The following is a 21,931-nucleotide window of genomic DNA, read 5'->3' on the forward strand; positions in this document are numbered from 1 at the left end:
GCACTCCTTGCGTAATAAGACTCCCAGAACTTCCACAATAGAAAGTAATTTACAACACACAAACGCAAAGAACACTATATGTCTCGTTTTCAACTCGGCCGTCATGCAAATGACATATAGTGCGGAAAAACGTGAACATGCTGTGTTAGCGTCGTAAACTTCATACTAGGCAAGGAGCTAGCACACGACAGTCCCGCGACAGGCGCTAATGAGACCAAGACGGGACATGTCTGTGAACGCGCAAACGGAGCCCCTAAGCCACTCTGCTCGTCCGCCACTCCCGCTGCACGGCTGTACCACTCGTTTCAAGCACAGCACAACAAACACACATTCAGCGCTGAACAGTGGGCGGTCGACGCAGTTGCATTTACATGACTTGCAGCGAGCAGCACATCCCTCGATGTCCGTTAAGCAAAGTCGGACACGGCGACGCCACATCGCGGTTCGCAGAACTTCGCTGCCGAGGCGCTAGGTCACTTCGATATTTCAATTGTCACCACCGCCGGGTTCTCAAGAAAGCACGGGTCACACAACGCAGATTCTGTAGTGCCAGAGCTCATCGAGTACAAAGCCGCACTGCCGCACCGCCACTACTCACGGCTTTCCGCCAAGTAACAGAACCTACAACCAACACACAAGCAACGCACGCACGATTACATGAGCAATGTTGAACAACGCGCGGTCCAGAGAACGATCACGCCGAGGACGAACTCGCCACGGTGTCGCTCGGCGCCAGCATCGCGCCTTCTCAAAAATCCCTGAATGATGCTGTCCCTAGGCACCTAGGATCAGGTCACGTGAGGGATTTTTGTATGACAAATAGACGCACGCTTGTACGCACGCGCGTGTTCTTGCCCCCCGCAAGATGGCCACCGCCTGCTTCACCCGAGCCGATAGGCTTTCACTCCAGCAGTTTTGCTTTCTTGGTTGCCCGTGGTTGCCCAGCTGCTGGTGATACCTCAACCTGCCTCAACGCATGTTGAACAATGGTAAGAGTACTGTACTTTGGTACTGCTGCTGGGAGTTTTATACTATTACCTGTTCTTTTGCGGACACCGGCGCAAGTAGCCGCGTTCGAGAATTCGTGCGGTATTAAGTGATCTCAAAGTGCCAGCTAGCGCGAAACAGTAGCCACAGTCTCGCAGAGATCGGATCGCAATTCTATTCGTGCCTTCGATGAGCACTGTTGCAGTTTCTATGCGCTGCCTTTGAAACATTAGAGTGCTACTGTTGGTAATGTGCAACAGCTAGGCGTGGGTTGCCAGGTGTTTAGCCGCGATGTTAAAAAGGTGGCACCTCCGACTCGCCAGCGCAAGCATTTGCACTGAACTGTTAGTGCTACAAATGCTGCCTCGTGTGTCTTGTCTTTTCCCACCTGTATGAGATGACTACAGGTTATCCATATTTTATGCGGAGGTCACGGGATGGTTGTGCCATAGTGCTCAGACATGGCTGCATTTCCTTGCCTTCCTCACTGCTTGTGCTGACCGGGGCGCCAGCACTTTTCATTTTTGGCGCTCGGATAGTGACAGTATGCTTATTAGCAGCGCTTATGTGTGAGCTTTGGAGTTGTGTCATGGCATGTGTACGTGGTGAGCAAGCAGGTAAACAAACACACTTCCGTGCTGCTGTCGCTTACGAGCACTTTCAAATGTAAACACACATGGCGCACGAATCAGCTCATTACTCACGTCCAGCATACACACGTCCGTTGCTTTCGTTGTACATATATCATGCGCGTAACTTTGTATCCATGACCGACATTGTAAACAGCCACAAGAAGGCAGATGACACAGACACAGTGTCTGCCTTAATTTTTACCATCGCTGTTTTTAGGGTGTCAATTACGAGCTACCGAGGCCAACTCTATACACTCGTGATGTTAGCTGCTCAAAAAGCTTTTTTTTGCCCATTGTGTGAGGAGCATATAATTAAATTTCTGGCAGTTACATGGTAAAGTGCCCTAGGCCCATATCCCTGGCTGTGGGTACAGCCATATGTCTAATTTGTTTTATTGTGCTACTGCTGTCTCTGCAGCTTCTGCTGATGTTTGTTGTACCTATGAAGATCTAGCCTGTCTATGCACCGTTGGCAACAAGTAGCCACAAGTGGCGATTGCTGTCGGTTGGCTCAGTCCAGACTTTGGTATGTATGAGGTCGGTTCAGGAAGCTAGGCCTCCAAGCCCACCACTTTGCCAATAGTACAGCAAACATTATAAACGCTTTATCACTAATGCACTGATGTTTAAGCTATAGAATGTCACTTTCCTCACCTTCCTATTTCTTCTTGTTCCAGAGTAATTGAGCAATCCATGGCATCCAGTAATGAAGTTCGGTTGAAACAGTGAGCTGTAATTTAATTTCTGACCGTGGAAGGTTGTGTGTCCATCAACATTCATCGTCGGTTGACTGCAGTTTTCAGGGATGCCTGTGGTGACATCAGCACTGTGTGGAGGTGGGCTGGGACTGTGAAAGACCAAACTCCATCCCATAAAATCTCCAAGATGAGCACTGAAGTGGATGGCCCACAACGGCCTTTGAAGAGTATCGTCAACATCAGGTGGGCAAGTTGATTCGGGGCGATTGCAGGATCAAGCAACACGAGATCACAACAACACTTGTCATTTCCATAGGTTCAGTGAACCACATCATTAAGAACCTCCTGCATTACGAAGAGACTTGCACTCGTTAGGCACGCTTCCTTGACGCTTTCATGTCACTCGTCAGTTGCCGTGGTACCTAGCGAGTGTAAATATTCTTGTAATCCAGGAGGTCCTTAAGCATATGGTTCACTGAATCAATGAAAATGGCAAGTGTTGTTGCGATCTCGTGTTGCTTGATTTTGCGATGGCCCCGAATCCTGGAGATTTGGTGCGGCTGGATTTTAGTCTTTCACAGTCCTTGCCCACCTCCGCACAGTGCTGATGTCAGCACAGGCATCCCTGTAAACTGCAGTGAGCCGGCGATGAATGTTGATGGGAGCACAACCTTACACAGTCAGAAATTCAATTGCAGCCTGCTGTTTCAACTGGCCGTCACCACTGGATACCATGGATTGCTTGATTACTCTGGAATGAGAAGAGATAGGCCACCATATTGTTTGGTAAATAAATTTGAACTTGACATTTATAGCTTAAACATCACTACTGGCAAAGTAGTGGGCTTGGAGGCATCACTTTCTGAATTGCTCTTGTGTATCCATTTACTAAGGGCGTGCTGTTGCTTCTAATGCCTATGCTGCACCAATAAAGGAGGATTTAATTAATGGTGGCTTGAGTGATGTATGACACCCTATCACTATCATGCTATGCACATGAATGGTGGCAAGGTTTGTTCAAATTTAAGCTATTAATGCTGGCCATAGAAATGCTGGAAGTTCCCATAATGTGTTAAAGCTGCATATAAAGTTGTCTTGGCCAAAGCACTTACAATATTGTTTTGCACTTGATGCATGGTGCTGTCGCAAAAGACACAGTAGAAGTATCCAGAAAATTTGTTTCCAGCTGTCCCGCGACAATAAAGCATAGAGAAATCATTGTCTTGTGAACTGCCAGTGTCAGTGACCATTCTCATCTGTGAGCCATTTTTATATGGGACCACTGTCGTCCACCGTCTTCTGCATCCAGGGCACTATAACTTGCCACTTGCATCCTTAGGCTAGCATTTGAATTATAGTCATATGTAAGGATTGTTTAAAATCTTACTGCCTAGCAATATGTGAAGCCAAAAAGAAGTATTTTTCCAAAGATCTGTCCTCACTTCTACACACTAACCCTAGAAAGTTTTGGCAAGCTATCTCTCCTGATCGTGACAGTAATACAGTAACATTACATGACGCTGACAATGTTCCTGTCCCTGCATCTGAGTGTGCTTCAACTTTCAATTCGTTCTTTAGCTCTGTGTTCACCAATGAAGACTGCTCCTCCGTTCCCTGTGTCTCCGACCTTCATTATCACTTCATGTCCCCTGTAAATATTAGTGTTGAAGGCATTTCAAAACTAATACGCGATCTAAAGGTGTCTACATCATGTGGCATTGACAATATTAATTCTAAAATTCTAAAGAACACGTCGGCTATATCCAGTCAGATTTTGTACTACATCTTTCAGCAGTCTTTATCAACAGGTCTTCTACCTGCTGACTGGAAGATAGCCAGAGTTATTCCTATATTCAAAGATGGAAACAGACACTCACCTGGCAACTACTGCCCCATTTCACTAACATGCATTTGTTGTAAGCTTCTCGAGCACATCCATTTTCTCCATCCATGTAAGCTTCTCAAGCACCTCCCATTTATCCCACCATCTTAAATCTAATAACTTTTCCTTTCAAAATCAACATGGTTTTCGTAAAGCGTTGTCTTGTGACACCCAACTATTGGAATTTACGTCAGATTTACATTATGGCATGAAGAACAGCAAAATTCTTGATTGCATCTTTCTCGCCTATGCAAAAGCCTTTGACAGAGTTGCTCACTGTCGTCTAATAGCTAAATTAACTGCTCTTAGGATCGACTCATTAACATTATCTTGGCTTTGCAATTTCTTATTTAATCGGCACCAATTTGTATCTGTGAATAACTTCAGCTCCTCCGCGTCTGTTGTAACGTCGGGTGTACCCCAGGGTACTGTGCTAGGCCCTCTTCTTTTCCCAATTTTTATAAATGATTTACCGAGCAACATTTCCTCCTGCATACGACTTTTTGCGGATGATTGCGTCATTTACAGAACGATTAACTGTCATGATGATCAACTAATTTTGCAAAATGACCTTCACCTAGTTAATCAGTGGTGCGACCGTTGGCAAATAACACATCTAAGTGCTGCGTTCTTTCCTTCACTCGTACGAAATCATATCCTAAGTTTCCTTACAAAATCTGCTCGTCGGAAGTTCCCCGTGACTCTACTTACAAATATCTTGGCGTTTATTTTTGTACTAACCTAGCCTGGAGCTTTCACATCGAGAAGATATGCGCTAAAGCTAACAGAACTTTAGGGTTTTTACGTCGTCATCTGCACTTCTCGCCATCTACCATCCGTCAACAGGCCTACCAAACTTTTGTACGCCCTCAACTTGAATATGCCTCATCGATCTGGTCTCCTCATCAACAATACCTAATAGATAAATTGGAATCCATCCAAAATCGTGCTGCCTGCTTTATCACTTCTAACTACAGTCGTCAATCTAGCATTACCCAAATTAAACGCGATGTTCCCCTGGCGGACTTGGATTCCCGCCGCTCTGTTGCTCTCCTATGCCTCTTTCATAAATACTACTATAACTCATCTTCCAGCCGCTTGTCACTTGAAACTCCTTCTCGCACATCTACTCGACTTCATGATCATCTCAGTTTCAGGCGCATTTTTGGCCGCACACAGTCATACAATAACTCTGCATTACCGCGCGCCATCACACTATGGAATAGCCTTCCAAATAACATTGTCTCAATAAAAGATCCTGCCAAATTTCGTGAACATTTGGAACTTCACATGTTCGCTTGACTTTGTTGAACGACTTTGTATTGTATTCGCCTTTGTATTGTTTTTGGACTTTGTTTTCCATTGTATTTCCTTGAATTTGTATGTATTTCTTCCAATGTTTAACAGTGTTCCTTTTTTTCCAATGTACAAACTTATTTGTCTCTCTTACTATGTAGTTCCCTCCTTTGCGTTAAATGTTTGTCATTTTTCTGTAACCCCCCCCCTACTCAATGCTCCTCCGAGCCTGTAGGGTAAACTGAATAAATAAATAAGACTGTGTCTGTGTGTATGATGCAATTGCTGTGCTATGAGCGATGTGTGTGAATGGTGTGAAAAAGATTGTTTTGGTTAGGTCTCGTACACAGAAAATGCCAATCAGCTGAAACAAGGGCTTAAATTGCCTCAACCACATCAGAAATAGTACTGCAGGCCAGCAGGTATGCTTAAATGTCTCTATTTGTTTGAGTTGTGATCGGCAATTGTTGATATATTGTTGCTATGGTGCTATATTCTTGCAGCTTCGCCACTTGCATGTATGTACTTGGGTATGTGTGTAGCAGCGTGGAGTACTCTGTACATTTTATTCTAGCATGGATGTATGGCTGAGAGGAAATCTTTAGCAATCTTATGGTTGGCACACAATTATTGATTATATGTTTTATATAATGAATAATGTGAAAAGTGCACATATCCAGTTTCACATACCCTCTGACCCAAGTTGGCATCAAAGAGGTTCAATAGAGGCACATACCTAGTGACCCAAGTTGTTGTCAAAGCTCAATGAACAGCAGCACATATCTAGTGTTGCTGTGGAGCACCTGGGCAAGGCAGTGCTCAGACCTGCGAAGCGGCAGAGGATGCTAAGAATCTCTGGATTTCTACAGGCCACTGGAAATTGAACCTGGCAACATTTAACACTTTAACCGTCTCTAGTGAAGCTGGCTTAATGGGGCTCTTTGAGGTACTCTTAGGCATATCCTGAAATATCGTTGGCCGTAATCAGGTTTGAAAAACGTGAAGTTTATGCAGGGCTGACTAACGGCCACGTCATCCTCTACTACAGAAGTCTTCTCGATAAGATAAGATAGGGTAGGATTTCTAATTCATAAGGACATAGCGGGCAACATTGATGAATTCTACAGCATTGACATGCATATGAATAGCTTGTTTCCAGTGAACATTTCTCACGGGCCAATCTCTGTTACAATGTTGTCACTCAGCTTAATTACAAGAAGGCGCCAAATAAAACAACAGACGAAGGAAGGCAACACAGGACAACCACATAGGTGCACGAACAACTGAGCATTTTATTTCTTGACACAGGAATAAATAGCTGCTGCCAAGGATCAAAACAAGAAGAAACAGTGCTGTCATCTGCATCTCGCAATGAAACCACGATAGAGAACAGCTTCCAAGTGCTGCTCCCAAGATACGCCAGTTCCTTGTCGATAGAGAAACTGAGGCTTCACTGATACAATCATCACCACGCTTCTTGATCTCAAGCGCTTCCAATATCTTCCTTGTCAGTTGATCATCAGCCCTGTTCAAAACACAGGTTCAATTAAAATCTGGAATGCACATGTGAGCCTTACTATGAGCACTAATGTGACCGGAGAGCTGGTTTTACATCTTATATCAATGCTCATACAATCTGTCATTCAGACATCTGCCCATTTGGCCTAGATATGATGAACCACATGGCAAGGGAACCTAATAAATTACTTTCTTTGTTGTTTTTTGCGCATACCTGTTTATTTTTCTGATGTCCTGCATTCGCCTTCATCATCATCATCAGCCTGGTTACATCCACTGCAGGGCAAAGACCTCTCCCATACTTCTCCAACTACCCTGGTCACATACTAATTGTGGCCATGTTGACCCTGCCAACTTCTTAATCCCATCTGCCCACCTAACTTTCTGCCGCCCCCTGCTATGCTTCCCTTCCCTTGGAATCCAGTCCGTAACCCTTAATGACCATCGGTTATCTTCCCTCCTCATTACATGTCCTACCCATGCCCCTTTCTTTTTCTTGATTTAAACTAACATGCCATTAACTCGCGTTTGTCCGTCACCCAATCTTCTCTTTTCTTATCCCTTAACATTACACCCATCATTCTTCTTTCCATAGCTTGTTTCGTCGTCCTTAACTTAAGTAGAACCCTTTTCATAAGCCTCCAGGTTTCTGCCCCGTACGTGAGTACTGGTAAGACACTGCTGTTATACACTTTTCTTTTTAGGAATAATGGCAACCTGCTGTTCATGATCTGAGAGTGCCTACCAAACGCGCACACGTTCACAGTGTATCAGATGGAAAACCATGCATATTTGGCATGTTGTTCTGTAACAGTGAGCCGTTGTACAGCTACCCGTTAGACTCAACAAAACTTGGAGTTGCTGTTCTCAGCAAACTTTCTTCCGTAAAGTGTTGCCCAGTTGAAAACGTAAAAAGGAAACTTTTTAAGCTACCATACAATAATAAATTTGCAGTTTTCCCACAGTTGCATACGGCCTAGTGTATGCTTTTCTGACCTTGCTTGATTTATGAGCAGTGTTAACGAGTACTGTATCATCCTAATATGTGAAGGACTTCATATATTATGTACTGTGAGCGCAACACATGCCTGACTTTCAACATCATCTCCACACATAATCATCCATTGTACATCTTCTTCATCTGTATATATCATCACCAGCAGTACAGCTTGATCCTCGTGGTAGTAGCACGAGCTTGGCTGGAATAAAGCTATTCCTTACAAGTAGTGGATGGTACTTTTCGTTCCCAAAGACCTCTCGCATGTTCTCACTGGAGCTCCACTCGGGTCGCCACATAACACCACTGGCCATTGAACTCAGTTCCCTCAGCACAGCAGCCACGTGCTCAACCCAGTGACCCAAGTTGGCAGAAAAAAGGTTAGATGTAGACATACATGCATACATACTATGACATCTCTGTTGGAGCAACATTTATTTGGCCCGAGTACTCGGCGTCGAACCAGCACAGGCACACACCCGATGACGATGATCGCCCACAGAACTGAAGATGAGGATTGATCATCGTAGGATGATGATACTAATATACAGATGAAGACGTGCGTAATTAACTCCCACAATACATACATACAGACAGACAGACCTACCGCTTACTAAGTCAAATTCTTAAAGGGCCCCTCACCATGTCTGGCCATTTTGAGCTGACAAGCGCAGGGCATACGTCGCGCGATAACGATCGTGTCTGCAAAGTATTGCATTGCTACGCGTCGCAGAAAGATCTGAAATTTCAAACCGAACACAGTTTTTCCTTCTCCTCGCGGCCGCTGCGCTCCAAGCCAGAGGGTGACGTACTCGTGGCGACACGTGACTTCGAGAATTATTGAAGACACCTGTTATCTGTGTGATCTGTTGCTTGAATTGACGAATTGAAGTTTAGAGAAATAATAAAACACACAAACGGAATGTCTGAATGTTTTTTGTTTTACTTCGCACCGAAGCAAGAGATGTACTTCTGCTTCGTTTGCTTGTTCCCACGATCGCGTGGTCACATGCACAGGTGCCAAAACTATGCCATTTTCTACCGTGTTCCAATGCGTGATCATGCTCTGCGATCCACTTGTTCAGCCTCAGTATTCGTGCAGCACTGAATTATACCACCAGTCATATGTCCTTGTGCTCAGCACACAAAATCGTGCGCTGCGCGAAACGATAACAGCTTGCGCGCAACACCGCCAGCGGAAGTGCGCATCGCCGAAGAAAAAAAAACGAGGAGAAAAAAGAAGTGAAGGCGGGGCCCGTGACATATGTGTCACGCGATCCTCAAGGTTCGGCATGGGAGAACGCAGGGAAGGAATTTGGTTTGCAGAGGCTAGACGAGGCGAGCGGAGAGAGAGTCTCGCTATGCAGTGGAGCCTGCTTGCTGAAATCATGGGTTTGCGGCACTGAAATATTTCTATCTCGGCTATTAATGAGCTGATTTGAAAAATCATTGCAGCACAATGCTCCCTAAAGGACACATAACTTCCAGCGTACAACCAAAATTTGCTATGGGGCCTGGTGAGGGGCCCTTTAAACAATGCTGTTGCATTAAAAAATGAACTTTAGCAAGGAATGTAATGTGTAGGGCAGGTAACCGACAGTCTATAAGGGTTACTGAATGGGTACCAATAAAACTGGCTTGCATTCGTGGAGAGCAGATGACTAGGTAGTGTGATGAAATAGCAATTTTGCAAGCACAGGATGGTATCAGCTGGCATGAAACATGGGGCAATTGGGGATCCTACAGTGGACATAAAATAGGCTGATGGCAATGACCTTAGGATCTTCTAATCACTTTTAATTAGTTGGACTGCACCAATAGCTATAAAATGTAAGATGAAAAAGTGTCTCACATATGTTCTACTGTCGTAAGCCTTCCACAGAAGTTTCCCTGCTTTTGAGTATTCAGTGTGGATCGTCCCTTGTAGCCCTCTAGGAATACTGAACCGAAGGGTTATCTTATGTTCCATGGCTATGCATTATAAAGTGCCCCTGCATTTATTCTATTGTATTTACCCCTTGTTCTTGATGCTGTAACACGACTGCAATCACCCGAATTATTTTCTGCAGGCCTGACACATGTGATGAGCCTAGCTGGAAGTATCACTACCAAAACGGCATGCCACACCCCTTCCAAGGTCATTGGTCAGGTCGAGGTTGGCATGCAGTGCAGCTTTCCTCTGGCTGACAAGTCTGTCGGGTGCTCCTTGAAAGCATGGAGTGTGTCGAGGAGCATGCAAACTATGGAGTCTGTGGATCAGTTAAGCTCCACTTCAGGTGGGCAGTGACTGGCACTTCTCTTACATTTCTTTGCTCATGTGAGTGTGGTAAATGGCCAAGTTTGCTTAACTTGGCACAACTTGATCAAGTGTGTATGGCATTTTGCTGCTGAGAACAAATTAGCAAGATTGTGATTCTTGTCTGCAGGCTGATTGGGGCAAAATGCAAAGATAATTCTCTACTGAGCACATTGAAGCACCCTAGGTGACAGAGCTTAATCCAGGGTCCTCTTGTTCTGGTGTTGTTGTAGCCCTTATGTTGCTCTGTGATAACATTACACCCAGCGAGTCTCTTAGTTATGCCTAAATCTGTGTATTAATGTAAAGATGTGAGTATACAGTCGAGCCCACTTATAACAGCATTCAAGTGCCACAAAAATTCTATTGTTATAACCAATAATTGTTATAACAGGGTTGCATGAAAAAATCAAAATAGGGGGACAGCTTGCTGATATGAGAAAGCTATAGAGGCAGGGAGGCCGATGCCCCTTCCCACCACCTTCCTCTGCCTGGCTGCTGATTGTGTTTACTCGTTTAACTGCTTCCTGGGTGCTCTGATTACGTGTTACAAGCCGCGGCTGTCGGCGGTAACGAATGGCACTGCTATAACAACTGCAATGAGGTGTCACAGGTGGCAAGCGATATGCGAGCACTGCCGAGGCATCACTTTGGTGGCCCCATAAGGGGCCTTTTAAAAATTGCGAGAAGGCTGCTGCGGCAGCCTGTCGGCTCCAGAAATCCAGAAGAACCGCTGAGGAGAGATCGCCACAAGCATCACACCATGTGCTTCTCACTGGCTTGTACGAGAAAAACCTATGTTCGTCAGCCTTGCCGACATCCTTCTCCAAGGTATCCAGGTGCTCCACGTAGTGCAGCGGAAGGTTCCTCGCTAAAACGAAGCCCCAGATGTATTGAATCATCCGCAGGGCTTCCTGTGAGGACAACATTGAGGCAGCCTGCCCTACCACGTCATTGCTGCTACCGTCGCCGTCGCTATCCGATGCAAGCATGTTCGTGATGATCGTCTCATCGGTTAGAAGCACGTAGTTTCCAAATCTATAGCCGTGCACTTTCTTTTCACTGGCAACGTCGTGCATTGCCAATGATCAGCGGGTGGATCAGCCATGTTCCGTTTCAGCGGCGAGTCAAGCGAAGTTAAAAAACTGCGCGGCCAGGAATGACTTCAACACAACCAACAAAAACGAACGCGAGTGATTAAGCGGTTCGCAGAACTGCACTGAATGAGGAGCCAGCGAGCAATATGCAAGCAATCTGCTTGCGGCGCAGTTGGCGTGATCCATTTGTGCTTCGGAGGGTGGGGCGGCGTTGAGATATGGGCGCAGCCCATTCGTGTTCAGAGGGGTGGAAGGGCGACGGGAGAGAGCCGTGCGGAGATGGCTGGAAAATGAACGCGCAGCGGCCCATTGTGCAGCGGTTCCAATTTCTTTTTTCTTTTTTTAAAGGATTTCGCATTTCGCTACCTTTTGGCTCAGACACCCAGCAGCCAGACTTCATCGTCATAACCGATAATGCGACATTGGGGCACTGTAGTAACCGGGTTATTTCACTATGGAAAACATACAAAAGTCAATGGTGCAGCAGCTTCTCATTGTTATAACCGATATATTGCTAAAACCAGGATCGTTATAAGTGGGTTCAACTGTAGATCAGTGCGGAACAAAAATTGACCCTTTGTTTGAGCAGAATAAAATTCAAACAAAATTCTTTAGTGCAGTTGACTACAGAACATAGCTTGTTTTATCAATACTATTCACATTCATTGAGGGAGGCGAAAACCACATGGGAACTGTCAGGATTCTTGTTCTAGGACAGCTTTGAGTCACGACATTCCCCAGCACGTCATTGGTGATGACTAAACAGGACTAGGCATGTGCAACGCCGTCATTGGGCAATCAGCAGCACGCAGTGAGTACCATAGGGGCAGGCCAGCGATCACTCTAGCCAACCTGTAGGCATCTTTAGGCAACTGCTGGCCATACACATGTTTTGATGGTCTCCTGTTGATGGCAGCTTCAGGTTTCTTGCACAGTGTTTGCAAGCTGCAGTGGCTGATGAAACCTCATTCGTACTGCCAATTTGTCCCATTGGATGGTTGGTCTTCTGCAGCACTTGTTACAATGTGCTAAAAGTGCATCTGCCTTTGCTGATGCGAAAAGTTGAGGCTTTTCACGTCGAGAAGCGATACACTAATGAGCATATTTAATTGCCTTTGCGATGAGTTAAATCTGGTGTTATCAGTAGAACTAACTCGTGCATGGTACTCACGAAGAAATTCAATGTTCACTGTCAACAGTGTAGCCATTGTGCAACAAAGCTTCCACTGAAAATGGACATTTACACTGTTTCGCTATCTGTTCCTGGAACCCAAACAGTGCACTGCCTCACTCCTTACGCTTCCACCTATTTTATCACATTGTTTTCAAATGCAATAAAAAAGCCAACCCCTGAGATGTTAATTTTGCAGCCTTAGCAGTATTAACATGTGTTTGCACAAACTTTGCAAAGTTGGCATGTTTGCCACAGTAACGACAAAAAGGATGACATTCTCTCAACTTTGACTACTGCAAACAAGAAAGCTTTTTATTTTGGTTCACATTACACATGGCAAACATCCGAAGATTGTGCTAAAGGTATTTTGCAATACCTGACCAAGGCTTTACCAGCCTCTCCTTGGTAATTCATGCGCATGCAGTTGCAGCATAAGATTTGCAGAATGGTTTACATACTGTTTACTTGCACTAAGTGGATTTCAAATATGTTTTTGTCACAGCGCAATAATAATACAGTTGCCAACCGATTTTTCAGACACCCAATTTTTTGGACCTGCTCGAATATTCTGACTCTGCCATGGTAATGCCACTGGCTCCATAGAGTCAATGTATAACAATGACCAAAATTTTGGATGTTTCAAACTGTTCTCATTCGATTTGATGGACTATTTCTCACAATCGCAAGTCAAAGCTACCGAAAACGCAAATGAAATCCCTCATTTTCTTATTCGCAGCCTCAAACCCGCTTCGGACACATCTCGCATGCCAATTCAAAGCTTCAGTTTCCGGTACAGCCACGATAGCAGGCACCGCTTGCTGCAGGCTCCTGCAAGCCTTCCCGCTGTCGCTGTTGGCACTCGACCATCGCATATGGTCAATTGTGTTGCTCGTATCGCCTCTCGTGCGCATTGTGGTTCACTTCAGTTGAATACTGCGATGCTAGGCTTAGCTGCTTCAACAACTGATCGTGTTTCGTGGTTTCATCGCCGGCTGCTACCAATGGCATCAGCACTGCTTTTGTCGTCTGCTTACAACTTGACAAAGGCTTTGAAGCGAGGAAATTATAACAGATTGGCGATGAAAAAGAAGGCCACCATTATCGGGCAAGTGCAAAGTGGCTGGTCGCAATCAGACGTTGCAAAAGAATTCAAAATCTCGAGGAAGACATTATCAGACTACCTGAAAAACAATGTGAAGATTTTGTAAGTCGCCGACAAATCTGCTGCACCCCAGCAGAAGATTGTCAGCCAAGGTGCCCACCAAAAATCTGAGGAAGTTATTCTGATTTGGCTGAAAGCCATGATCGCCAAGCAAAGGCGGGTCTCCGGTGATGTTTTAAATCAAAATACGCAAACCTTCATGCTTCAGATGAACATTAGGGGTTTTAAATTTAGTAGTGATGGCTGGGTATGAAAAGTTAAGAGAAAAACTTGAGCATTAAGAAGATGTGCAGTGAAAGGGCTGCTGTCGACGAGTTGGCTGTTGAAAGATATCGTAGTGGTAAGCTATAGTCATTGCTCCAGCATTTCGCTGCAAAAGACACATTCAACTGTGATAAAACTAGTCTGTTTTATAAGTTGCTGCCCGAAGAAACCCTTGCATTCACTGGGGACCCTTGCCATGGTGGCAAGCACAACAAAGAACAGCTGACCGTCCTTGTTGGCAGCAGCATGCTGGGAACTAAAAAGCTTCTGATGCTTGTTATTGGTAAATCAAAGACTCCGAGATGCTATAAGGGAGCACGTTTTCCAGTGCAGTACAAAGTGGACAAGAAGGCATGGATAACACAAGAGCTTTTCGAAGAATACATACGAGAGTTGGGCAGGAAGCACGAGCGCCAAGGATGTAAAGTTCTAATGTTAGTGGACCACTGTGCTACGCAAGGCCATGTCAAGGACCTCAAAGCTATGCAACTGGAATTCTTCCACCAAACACAACATCACTCCTACAGCCAAAGGACCAAGAGATTATCCGGACTCTCAATCAGCTCTATCTGTCACATGTGCTTAGTCAAATGATTCTATGCATGGACAGTGGCAAGAGCAACAATCTTGGCTTGATAACTGCAGTTGGCAGGCCTTTAAATGCGTGGAGCCAGTGACCGAGAACAAAATCCGAAATTGCTTCCGCCACTCGGGTTTCACGATCCAACATGAAATGCTGTTATCATCCGATGGAGCAACTCTAGTGAGCCTGATCATCATCATCAGCCTGGCTACGCCCACTGCAGGGCAAAGGCCTCTCCCATACTTCTCCAACTACCCCGGTCATGTCCTAATTGGCCATGTTGTCCCTGTAAACTTTTTAGTCTCATCCGCCCACCTAACCTTCTGCCACCCCCTGCTACGCTTCCTTTCTCTTGGAATCCAGTCCGTAACCCTTAATGACCATCGGTTATCTTCCCTCCTCATTATATGTCCTACCCATGCCCATTTCTTTTTCTTGATTTCAACTAAGATGTCATTAACTCGCGTTTGTTCCCTCACCCAATCTGCTCTTTTCTTATCCCTTAAGATTATACCGATCATTCTTCTGTCCATAGCTTGTTGCGTCGTCCTCAATTTAAGTACAACCCTTTTTCATAAGCCTCCAGGTTTCTGCCCTGTAGGTCAGTACTGGTAAGACACAGCTGTTATACACTTTTCTCTTGAGGGATAACGGCAACCTGCTATTCTTAATCTGAGTATGCCTGCCAAACGCACCCCAGCCCATTCTTATTCTTCTGATTATTTCAGTTTCATGATCCGGATCCGCCATCACTACCTGCCCTAATTAGATGTATTCCCTTACCACTTCCAGTGCCTCGCTACCTGTCATAAACTGTTGTTCTCTTCCGAGACTGTTAAACATTACTTTAGTTTTCTGCAGATTAATATTTAGACCTGCCTTTCTGCTTTGTCTCTTCAGGTCAGTGAGCATGCATTGCAATTGGTCCCCTGAGTTACTAAGCAAGGCAATATCATCAGCGAATCGCAAGTTACTAAGGTATTCTCCATTAACCGTCATCCCCAACTCTTCCCAATCCAGGTCTCTGAATACCTCTTGTAAACACGCTGCGACTAGCATTGGAGAGATCGTATCTCCCTGCCTGATGGCTTTCTTTATTGGGATTTTGTTGCTTTCCTTATGGAGGACTATGGTGGCTGTGGAGCTGCTATAGATATCTTTCAGTATGTTTACATACAGCTCGTCTACCCCTGATTTTGTAATGCCTCCATGACTGCTGAGGTTTCGACTGAATCAAACGCTTTCTCCTAATCAATGAAAGCTATATATAAAGGTTGGTTATATTCCGCACATTTTTCTATCACCTGATTGATAGTGTGAATATGGTCTATTGTTGAGTAGCCTTTACGGAATCCTGCCTGGTCCTTTGGTTGACAGAAGTCTAAGGTATTCCTGATTCTATTTGCGATCACCTTAGTAAATACTTTGTAAGCAACAGACAGTAAGCTGATCGGTCTGTAATTTTTCAAGTTTTTGGCGTCCCCTTTCTTATGGATTAGGATTATGTTAGCGTTCTTCTAAGATTCCGGTACGCTCGAGGTCATGAGGCATGGTGTATACAGGGTGGACAATTTTTCTAGAACAATCTGCCCACCATGCTTCAACAAATCTGGTGTTACCTGATCCTCCCGAGCTGCCTTCCCCCTTTACATAACTGCCAAGGCTTTCTTTACTTCTTCCTGCGTTACTTGTAGGATTTCACATCCCTGTAGACTATTATCTCTTCCATTATCATCGTGGGGCATACTGGTACTGTATAAATCTCTATAGAACTCCTCAGCCACTTGAACTATCTCATCCATATTAGTAATGATATTGCCGTCTTTGTCTCTTAACGCATACATCTGATTCTTGCCTATTGCTAGTTTCTTCTTCACTGCTTTTAGGCTTCCTCCGTTCCTGAGAGCATGTTCAATTCTATCCATATTATACTTCCTTATGTCAGCTGTCTTACGGTTGTTGATTAACTTGGAAAGTTCTGCCAGTTCTATTCTAGCTGTTGGGTTAGAGGCTTTCATACATTGGCGTTTCTTGATCAGATCTTTCCTCTCCTGCGTTAGCTTACTGGTATCCTGTCTAACGAAGTTACCGGCTTCTGTTGCACACTCCTTAATGATGTCCATAAGACTGTCATTCGTTGATTCAACACTAAGGTCCTCTTCCTGAGTTACGGCCGAATACCTGTTCTGTAGCTTGGTCTGGAATTCCTCTATCTTCCCTCTTACCGCTAACTCATTGATCGGCTTCTAATGTACCAGTTTCTTCCGTTCCCTCCTCAAGTCTAGGCAAATTCGAGATCTTACTATCCTATGGTCACTGCAGCGCACCTTGCCAAGCACGTCCACATCTTGTATGATGCCAAGATTAGCGCAGAGTATGAAGTCTATTTCAATTCTAGTCTCCCTATTTGGGCTCCTCCACGTCCGCTTACGGCTATCTCGCTTGCGGAAGAAGGTATTCATTATCCGCATATTATTCTGTTCTGCAAACTCTGCTAATAACTCTTCCCTGCTATTCCTAGAACCTATGCCATATTCCCCCACTGATTTGTCTCCAGCGTGCTTCTTGCCTACCCTGGCATTGAAGTCGCCCATCACTATAGTGCATTTTGTTTTGACTTTAACCATCACCGATTCCACGTCTTCATAGTAGACGTGGAAGACGCTTGGTGTGTCGTCTCTCACGTCCGTGTCGTTTTTTTTGTCGCGCAATATCATTTAAGTAATGGATTACCAACTTGCCCGGAATGCTGCTCTTCATAGAAGCTTTCGACTTCCTGATCATCATGACTGGATGTAGGGGCGTAGGTAGACCTGTACGACCTTCAATTTGTACCTCTTATTAAGCTTTACAACAAGACCTGCCACCCTCTCATTAATGCTATGGAATTCTTCTATGTTACCTCCCTTTATCTGCTGACCTCATTGAGCATTTGCATGCAGCAGGTGTCATTCCGATGGAAGTGATGCTGGAGCAGTTCTCCAACACTGAGAATGAGATCGAGTTCTGTGCTGAACTTACCAAGGACGAAATAGTTAGCCAGGTGCTGGAAGATGATGACTCGCGCTATGGCAGTGAGAAGTAAGTGACTGTTGCCGACTAACTCTGAACGTGAGCGTGCACAGTGCTTTCAGCTATTTACATCGAGGATGTCATCTTCACTGATGTGCAAGCTGACCTATCGGTATGACAACGTAGTGCCTGTAACGACTGTAACCCAACGATGCTGTCGGATGAAGCAGCTGCACTCTTTGATAGTTGTTCGAAGGACGAGGCCTTTAGTGGCCTTGACGGAATTGCAATAAATGTTGGTTTCCTGCACAAGTTTTATTCTGCGAGAATTCACAGCTTGTATTAATTTTGTTATTTGAAATTTACTGCCCCAATATGTGTAGGTGGGACCTTTTGCAATGTGTTTACAAGTGTGCATAATCACGTTTTATCATGTTGATTGAGTATATGGGTGCACCTTATACACAGGTGCGCCTTATATATAATTTTTATTTCTTTTTAATTTGCTACACAGACTTTGAAGGCCTGTAGGCAATACAGATTGGAGAGGTAACAAAGAAAAAATGCACACACAATTATACAGTCAACGACTGATAATTCAGACTCCATGGAAAACGTAAATAAGTCCGAACTATTGAATGTCTGAACAAAATGAATGTATCCAAAAAGCATAATTTCATTTACGTTTTAAGGCCCCTGTGCAAGAAGTAAGTGGTCGATTCGTTACTGCATGCACTTCCACTTCTGTGCAACCAAGTACGCCTGCACTTCTGCCAGTGTTGTGCTGTATGACGATGCAAGGACTGCAAAGGCTCGAGTCAGATCTGCATGTGAAGGCTTCGGAGCACACAGCATATTATTATCATTCAAGTTAAAGTCACAGTTTGATGCTGGGAGAACTTGCTCAATTATTTCGTCATCGTTCAGTTTGGCACACGACAACACTGCGCTGTAGTTGTCTGCAGTCTTCAAACGTAATCGTGGCAGAAATCCGCACACCGCAGCCTGGCAGATCATCAGTAATGTCTGCATTTTAGCGTGTATTGGTAAGCGGCAGTTCAGGCACTTCAGTTGTAGAGTCGGGCTCATCTGGACTGCGAGGGCACCGTTGGTGCCATTTGACTTGGCCTGTCGATAAGTTCATGAGAAAGACTTCTTGGAGCCAGCAGAGTGCTGTCCGAAATGCCAACTAATGGCGAATTCGGCAAGTTGCACTGGTGCATACCGGGGTGCCCCAATGCGCTGTTTCATCCAATCATCTTCACGCCAGGGCACCCGGTTTGCACTGGTGCGATTTGCCGAATTTGCCACAAACAAACAAGCACAGAATGGCTGTACGCTGTCCGAAAGGCAAACTCGACAAACAGAATGGTGTAGGCTATGCACGGGGCTGCCGCAATAGCTGGAATAGAATGTGATGATCGTGATGTTGATGCAACCTTTTCAGGCAAAGCCTCCAATGTTGGCATTTGCAATTAAATCTGAGGCATAGTGCTCTGACCAAGGCAAGGCCTCAGAGATTACCATCTAGCTTGTGATCTCTGAGGCCATACTTGATGTCTCGTCGGGGCTGTCAGAGGAGATAATAATGGCAGAGTCAGTGTACGCTACAGCAACGGACGGAGTTCGGATAATCAAATGTAGAGCTGGCGGCTGTTCGAAATATCGGTCGTCATTACACATGAAGTCTATGGGGCTGTTGGCAGTGCCGCGAACCTGTCCAAATTACTGAGCATGTTCAGATTATCAGTGTCCAATTTATTGGTCCGTGACTGTACGAAGAAAAAAATGTTCAGTGGTAGATTGGTGTTTTGAAAGGAGATGCTTCTGGGATGGAACGATGGAAGTAGGAAGGTGGTTCCAGTTGTGCAGTGCAAGAAGGAGTCATGCTACCTGTTCGCTTGGTGGCTGGCATGCCAATTTTATATGCCTGGTGAGATCCTGATGTAACATAGAAAGATGGTGTGAACAGTTGCTTCTTCACTACATGATTGGAATGGTAAACCTTGTGAAATGGGCTAAGGTGTTCACATTTGTCACATAATAAAATCTGGCGTATTCAGATTTTCATTTTTCATGCATTTTACACTGGAATGGAAGAAATAGATCAAACAAAACCAACTGCTTGATTTTGAATCTCTTCAAGGGCAAGGGTTAGTAATGTTTGATATCTTTATCCGATGTGGCAAATGTGTATACTAGTTTTGAGTGAAGTAGGGTTTCATATAGTGTCAGTTTCACAGAAGTTGGTACCACGAAAAAATTACCACCAAGGTAGAGTCGAACCCACTTATAACAATATTCAAATGCCACGAGAATTCCACTGTATAACTGATAATTGTTAAAACCGGGTTGCATGAAAAAAACAAAATAGAGGGATCGCCGAGCTGATCTTAGCAAACTACTGTAGTGGGGAGGCCAGTGCCCCTCCCCACCGCCTTTCTGATTGTGCTCACTCGTTTAACGGCTTCCTGGGTGCTTTGATCACGTTTTGTACATTGCGTACAAAACATCTGTTCGCCCGGTTTTGGAGTACGCCTACCCAGTTTAGAGCCCTCGCCAACTGTACTTGCGAGATAAACTCGAAAAAATTCAGAGAACTGCGGTGCGTTTTGTTTGTTCGCGTTATCGGAGAGCCGATTCTGTAACACGCATGTTGAAATGTTGTGACTTGGAATTGCTAGAAACACGACGAGAAAAACAACAAATGAAATTCTTTTTCCAGATAACGAGAAACCAAATAAGAATAAACAAAGAAACATACATTCGCCTCCCTTTAAAACACAGTGCACGTTTAAACCACAGTGCTAGTGTACAGCCTTATAAAACACGCCTTGATGGTTTTCAATACTCGTTGTTTCCTTCGTGTATTAATATATGGAATGGCCTTCCGGACTGCACTGTAACAGCACAATATGTTAATGAATTTTATACTCTATTAGAATTGTATTACAGGCAACGGGATAATTAAGAATTGATCATGCTTACTGTTATTCTGTGCATACTGTGTATATTTGTTGGCTCCCTGTAATTTGTGTTTGACAATGATGTATAACGTTGTATTGTCGGTGTTGAAATTTATATTTTTATTTTTTTCCTCTCCTGTAATGGCCCTCAAGTTAGGGCTACAGTATTCCTAAATAAATAAATAAATCAATGTGTGTCCACCTTAAAGAAATCACTCAATCTTCCTTCTCTTGACATGCGCAGGAAATTATCACGGTTGTCCTTCTTCTATAGCCTTTACCATAGTAACATTGCTTTCGCTCGAGCTCATATTCTTCCCGCTCCCCACATCTTGACCCGCACAGATCATGTTCATAAAGTAAAACCTATATTTGCCAGGACTAACGCTTATAAAAATTCGCCTCTAGTTTTATCTATTGCTGAATGGAACTCGCTACCTTCAAACATTATCTCGCTTACAGAATCATCATCATTTCGTGCAGCACTGCTAACCTTTTTAGGGTGTATCAACCTGTCCAAACCCACATTTGCCTGAATATTTACTAAAACAGTGTTTCCATGTGCTTGGCATTGTATAAAATTGATTCTGTTTCATCTGATATGTATCTGTGTAGGTTGCTTACCTAAATTATCATTTGATTGTATCCTTAAACTTGTGTTCTGATGGCTATTGGTTGTTCACATCGCGTTTTAGGTTCTTATGCATTTTTCACGCTACCAAATATTCTATAAACTCTGTTTCTCTTTTCTTTATTTCTTTTTTTTTCTATCTTGTTTGTTTCTGCTCAACGTTTAGATCAATTTTTTTTATTGTTCCTAATGCCTTCCTATATTTGCACTGTACACATTGCACTTTTGCTTTAACTTGTTTAGTGCAGGGAGCTCCACACCGTTCACTGGCGGTCGAGCATCTCAAAAAGTCATAAATGCATACCGTGTCCAAAAAAATAAAACGGAAAGCATTCTTCCTCTATCATTCTGACATGACGTAAGATAACTGAACAAACAACGCAAGCTGAATTTCATGCGATCAAACTCAATGGCACAGGTAGCGACAAGGCGACAACAGGAAATGTTTTCCACGCAAATACTCTCACACCCAGTGCACTGAACGCTTCCTCAGGCCTACGGCAGCGGGTGCTCACTTTTCTACAAAGTGTCCATTTGATTATCTCGCTGCCTCGAACCGGCGCTCTCGCATGCAGATCTGCTGGCAGCTGTAGCCACCACCGCTGCGGCAATGCTGGGCCTAGCTTCTTCGATGTTCACTGTTAAGCTTCTTGCCGTTTGATGCCGTGTTTTTCATCAAAAGGATTCACTGCTGTCAGCAATGGTACCGACTCCGCCTTTGTGATTATTGCGGTCG

At 44.4% G+C, this 21,931-nt stretch overlaps 2 long non-coding RNA genes across 2 annotated transcripts; both read left to right on the forward strand.

The window, feature by feature from the left end:
• The first annotated feature begins 899 nt into the window (after positions 1–899).
• LOC129383666 (uncharacterized) lies at positions 900–10,169 on the forward strand. Its single transcript, XR_008611541.2, has 3 exons — positions 900–989; positions 2,038–2,145; positions 10,080–10,169. It is a non-coding gene; the product is annotated as an uncharacterized lncRNA (long non-coding RNA).
• Positions 10,170–10,215: 46 nt separating this feature from the next.
• Positions 10,216–21,538, forward strand: LOC140219769 (uncharacterized). The gene is made up of 2 exons (XR_011895937.1): positions 10,216–10,286; positions 13,314–21,538. It is a non-coding gene; the product is annotated as an uncharacterized lncRNA (long non-coding RNA).
• The last annotated feature ends 393 nt before the right edge of the window (positions 21,539–21,931 follow it).

Source organism: Dermacentor andersoni, chromosome 8, assembly GCF_023375885.2.
Source record: "Dermacentor andersoni chromosome 8, qqDerAnde1_hic_scaffold, whole genome shotgun sequence".
In the NCBI taxonomy this organism is placed as follows: Eukaryota; Metazoa; Arthropoda; class Arachnida; order Ixodida; family Ixodidae; genus Dermacentor; species Dermacentor andersoni.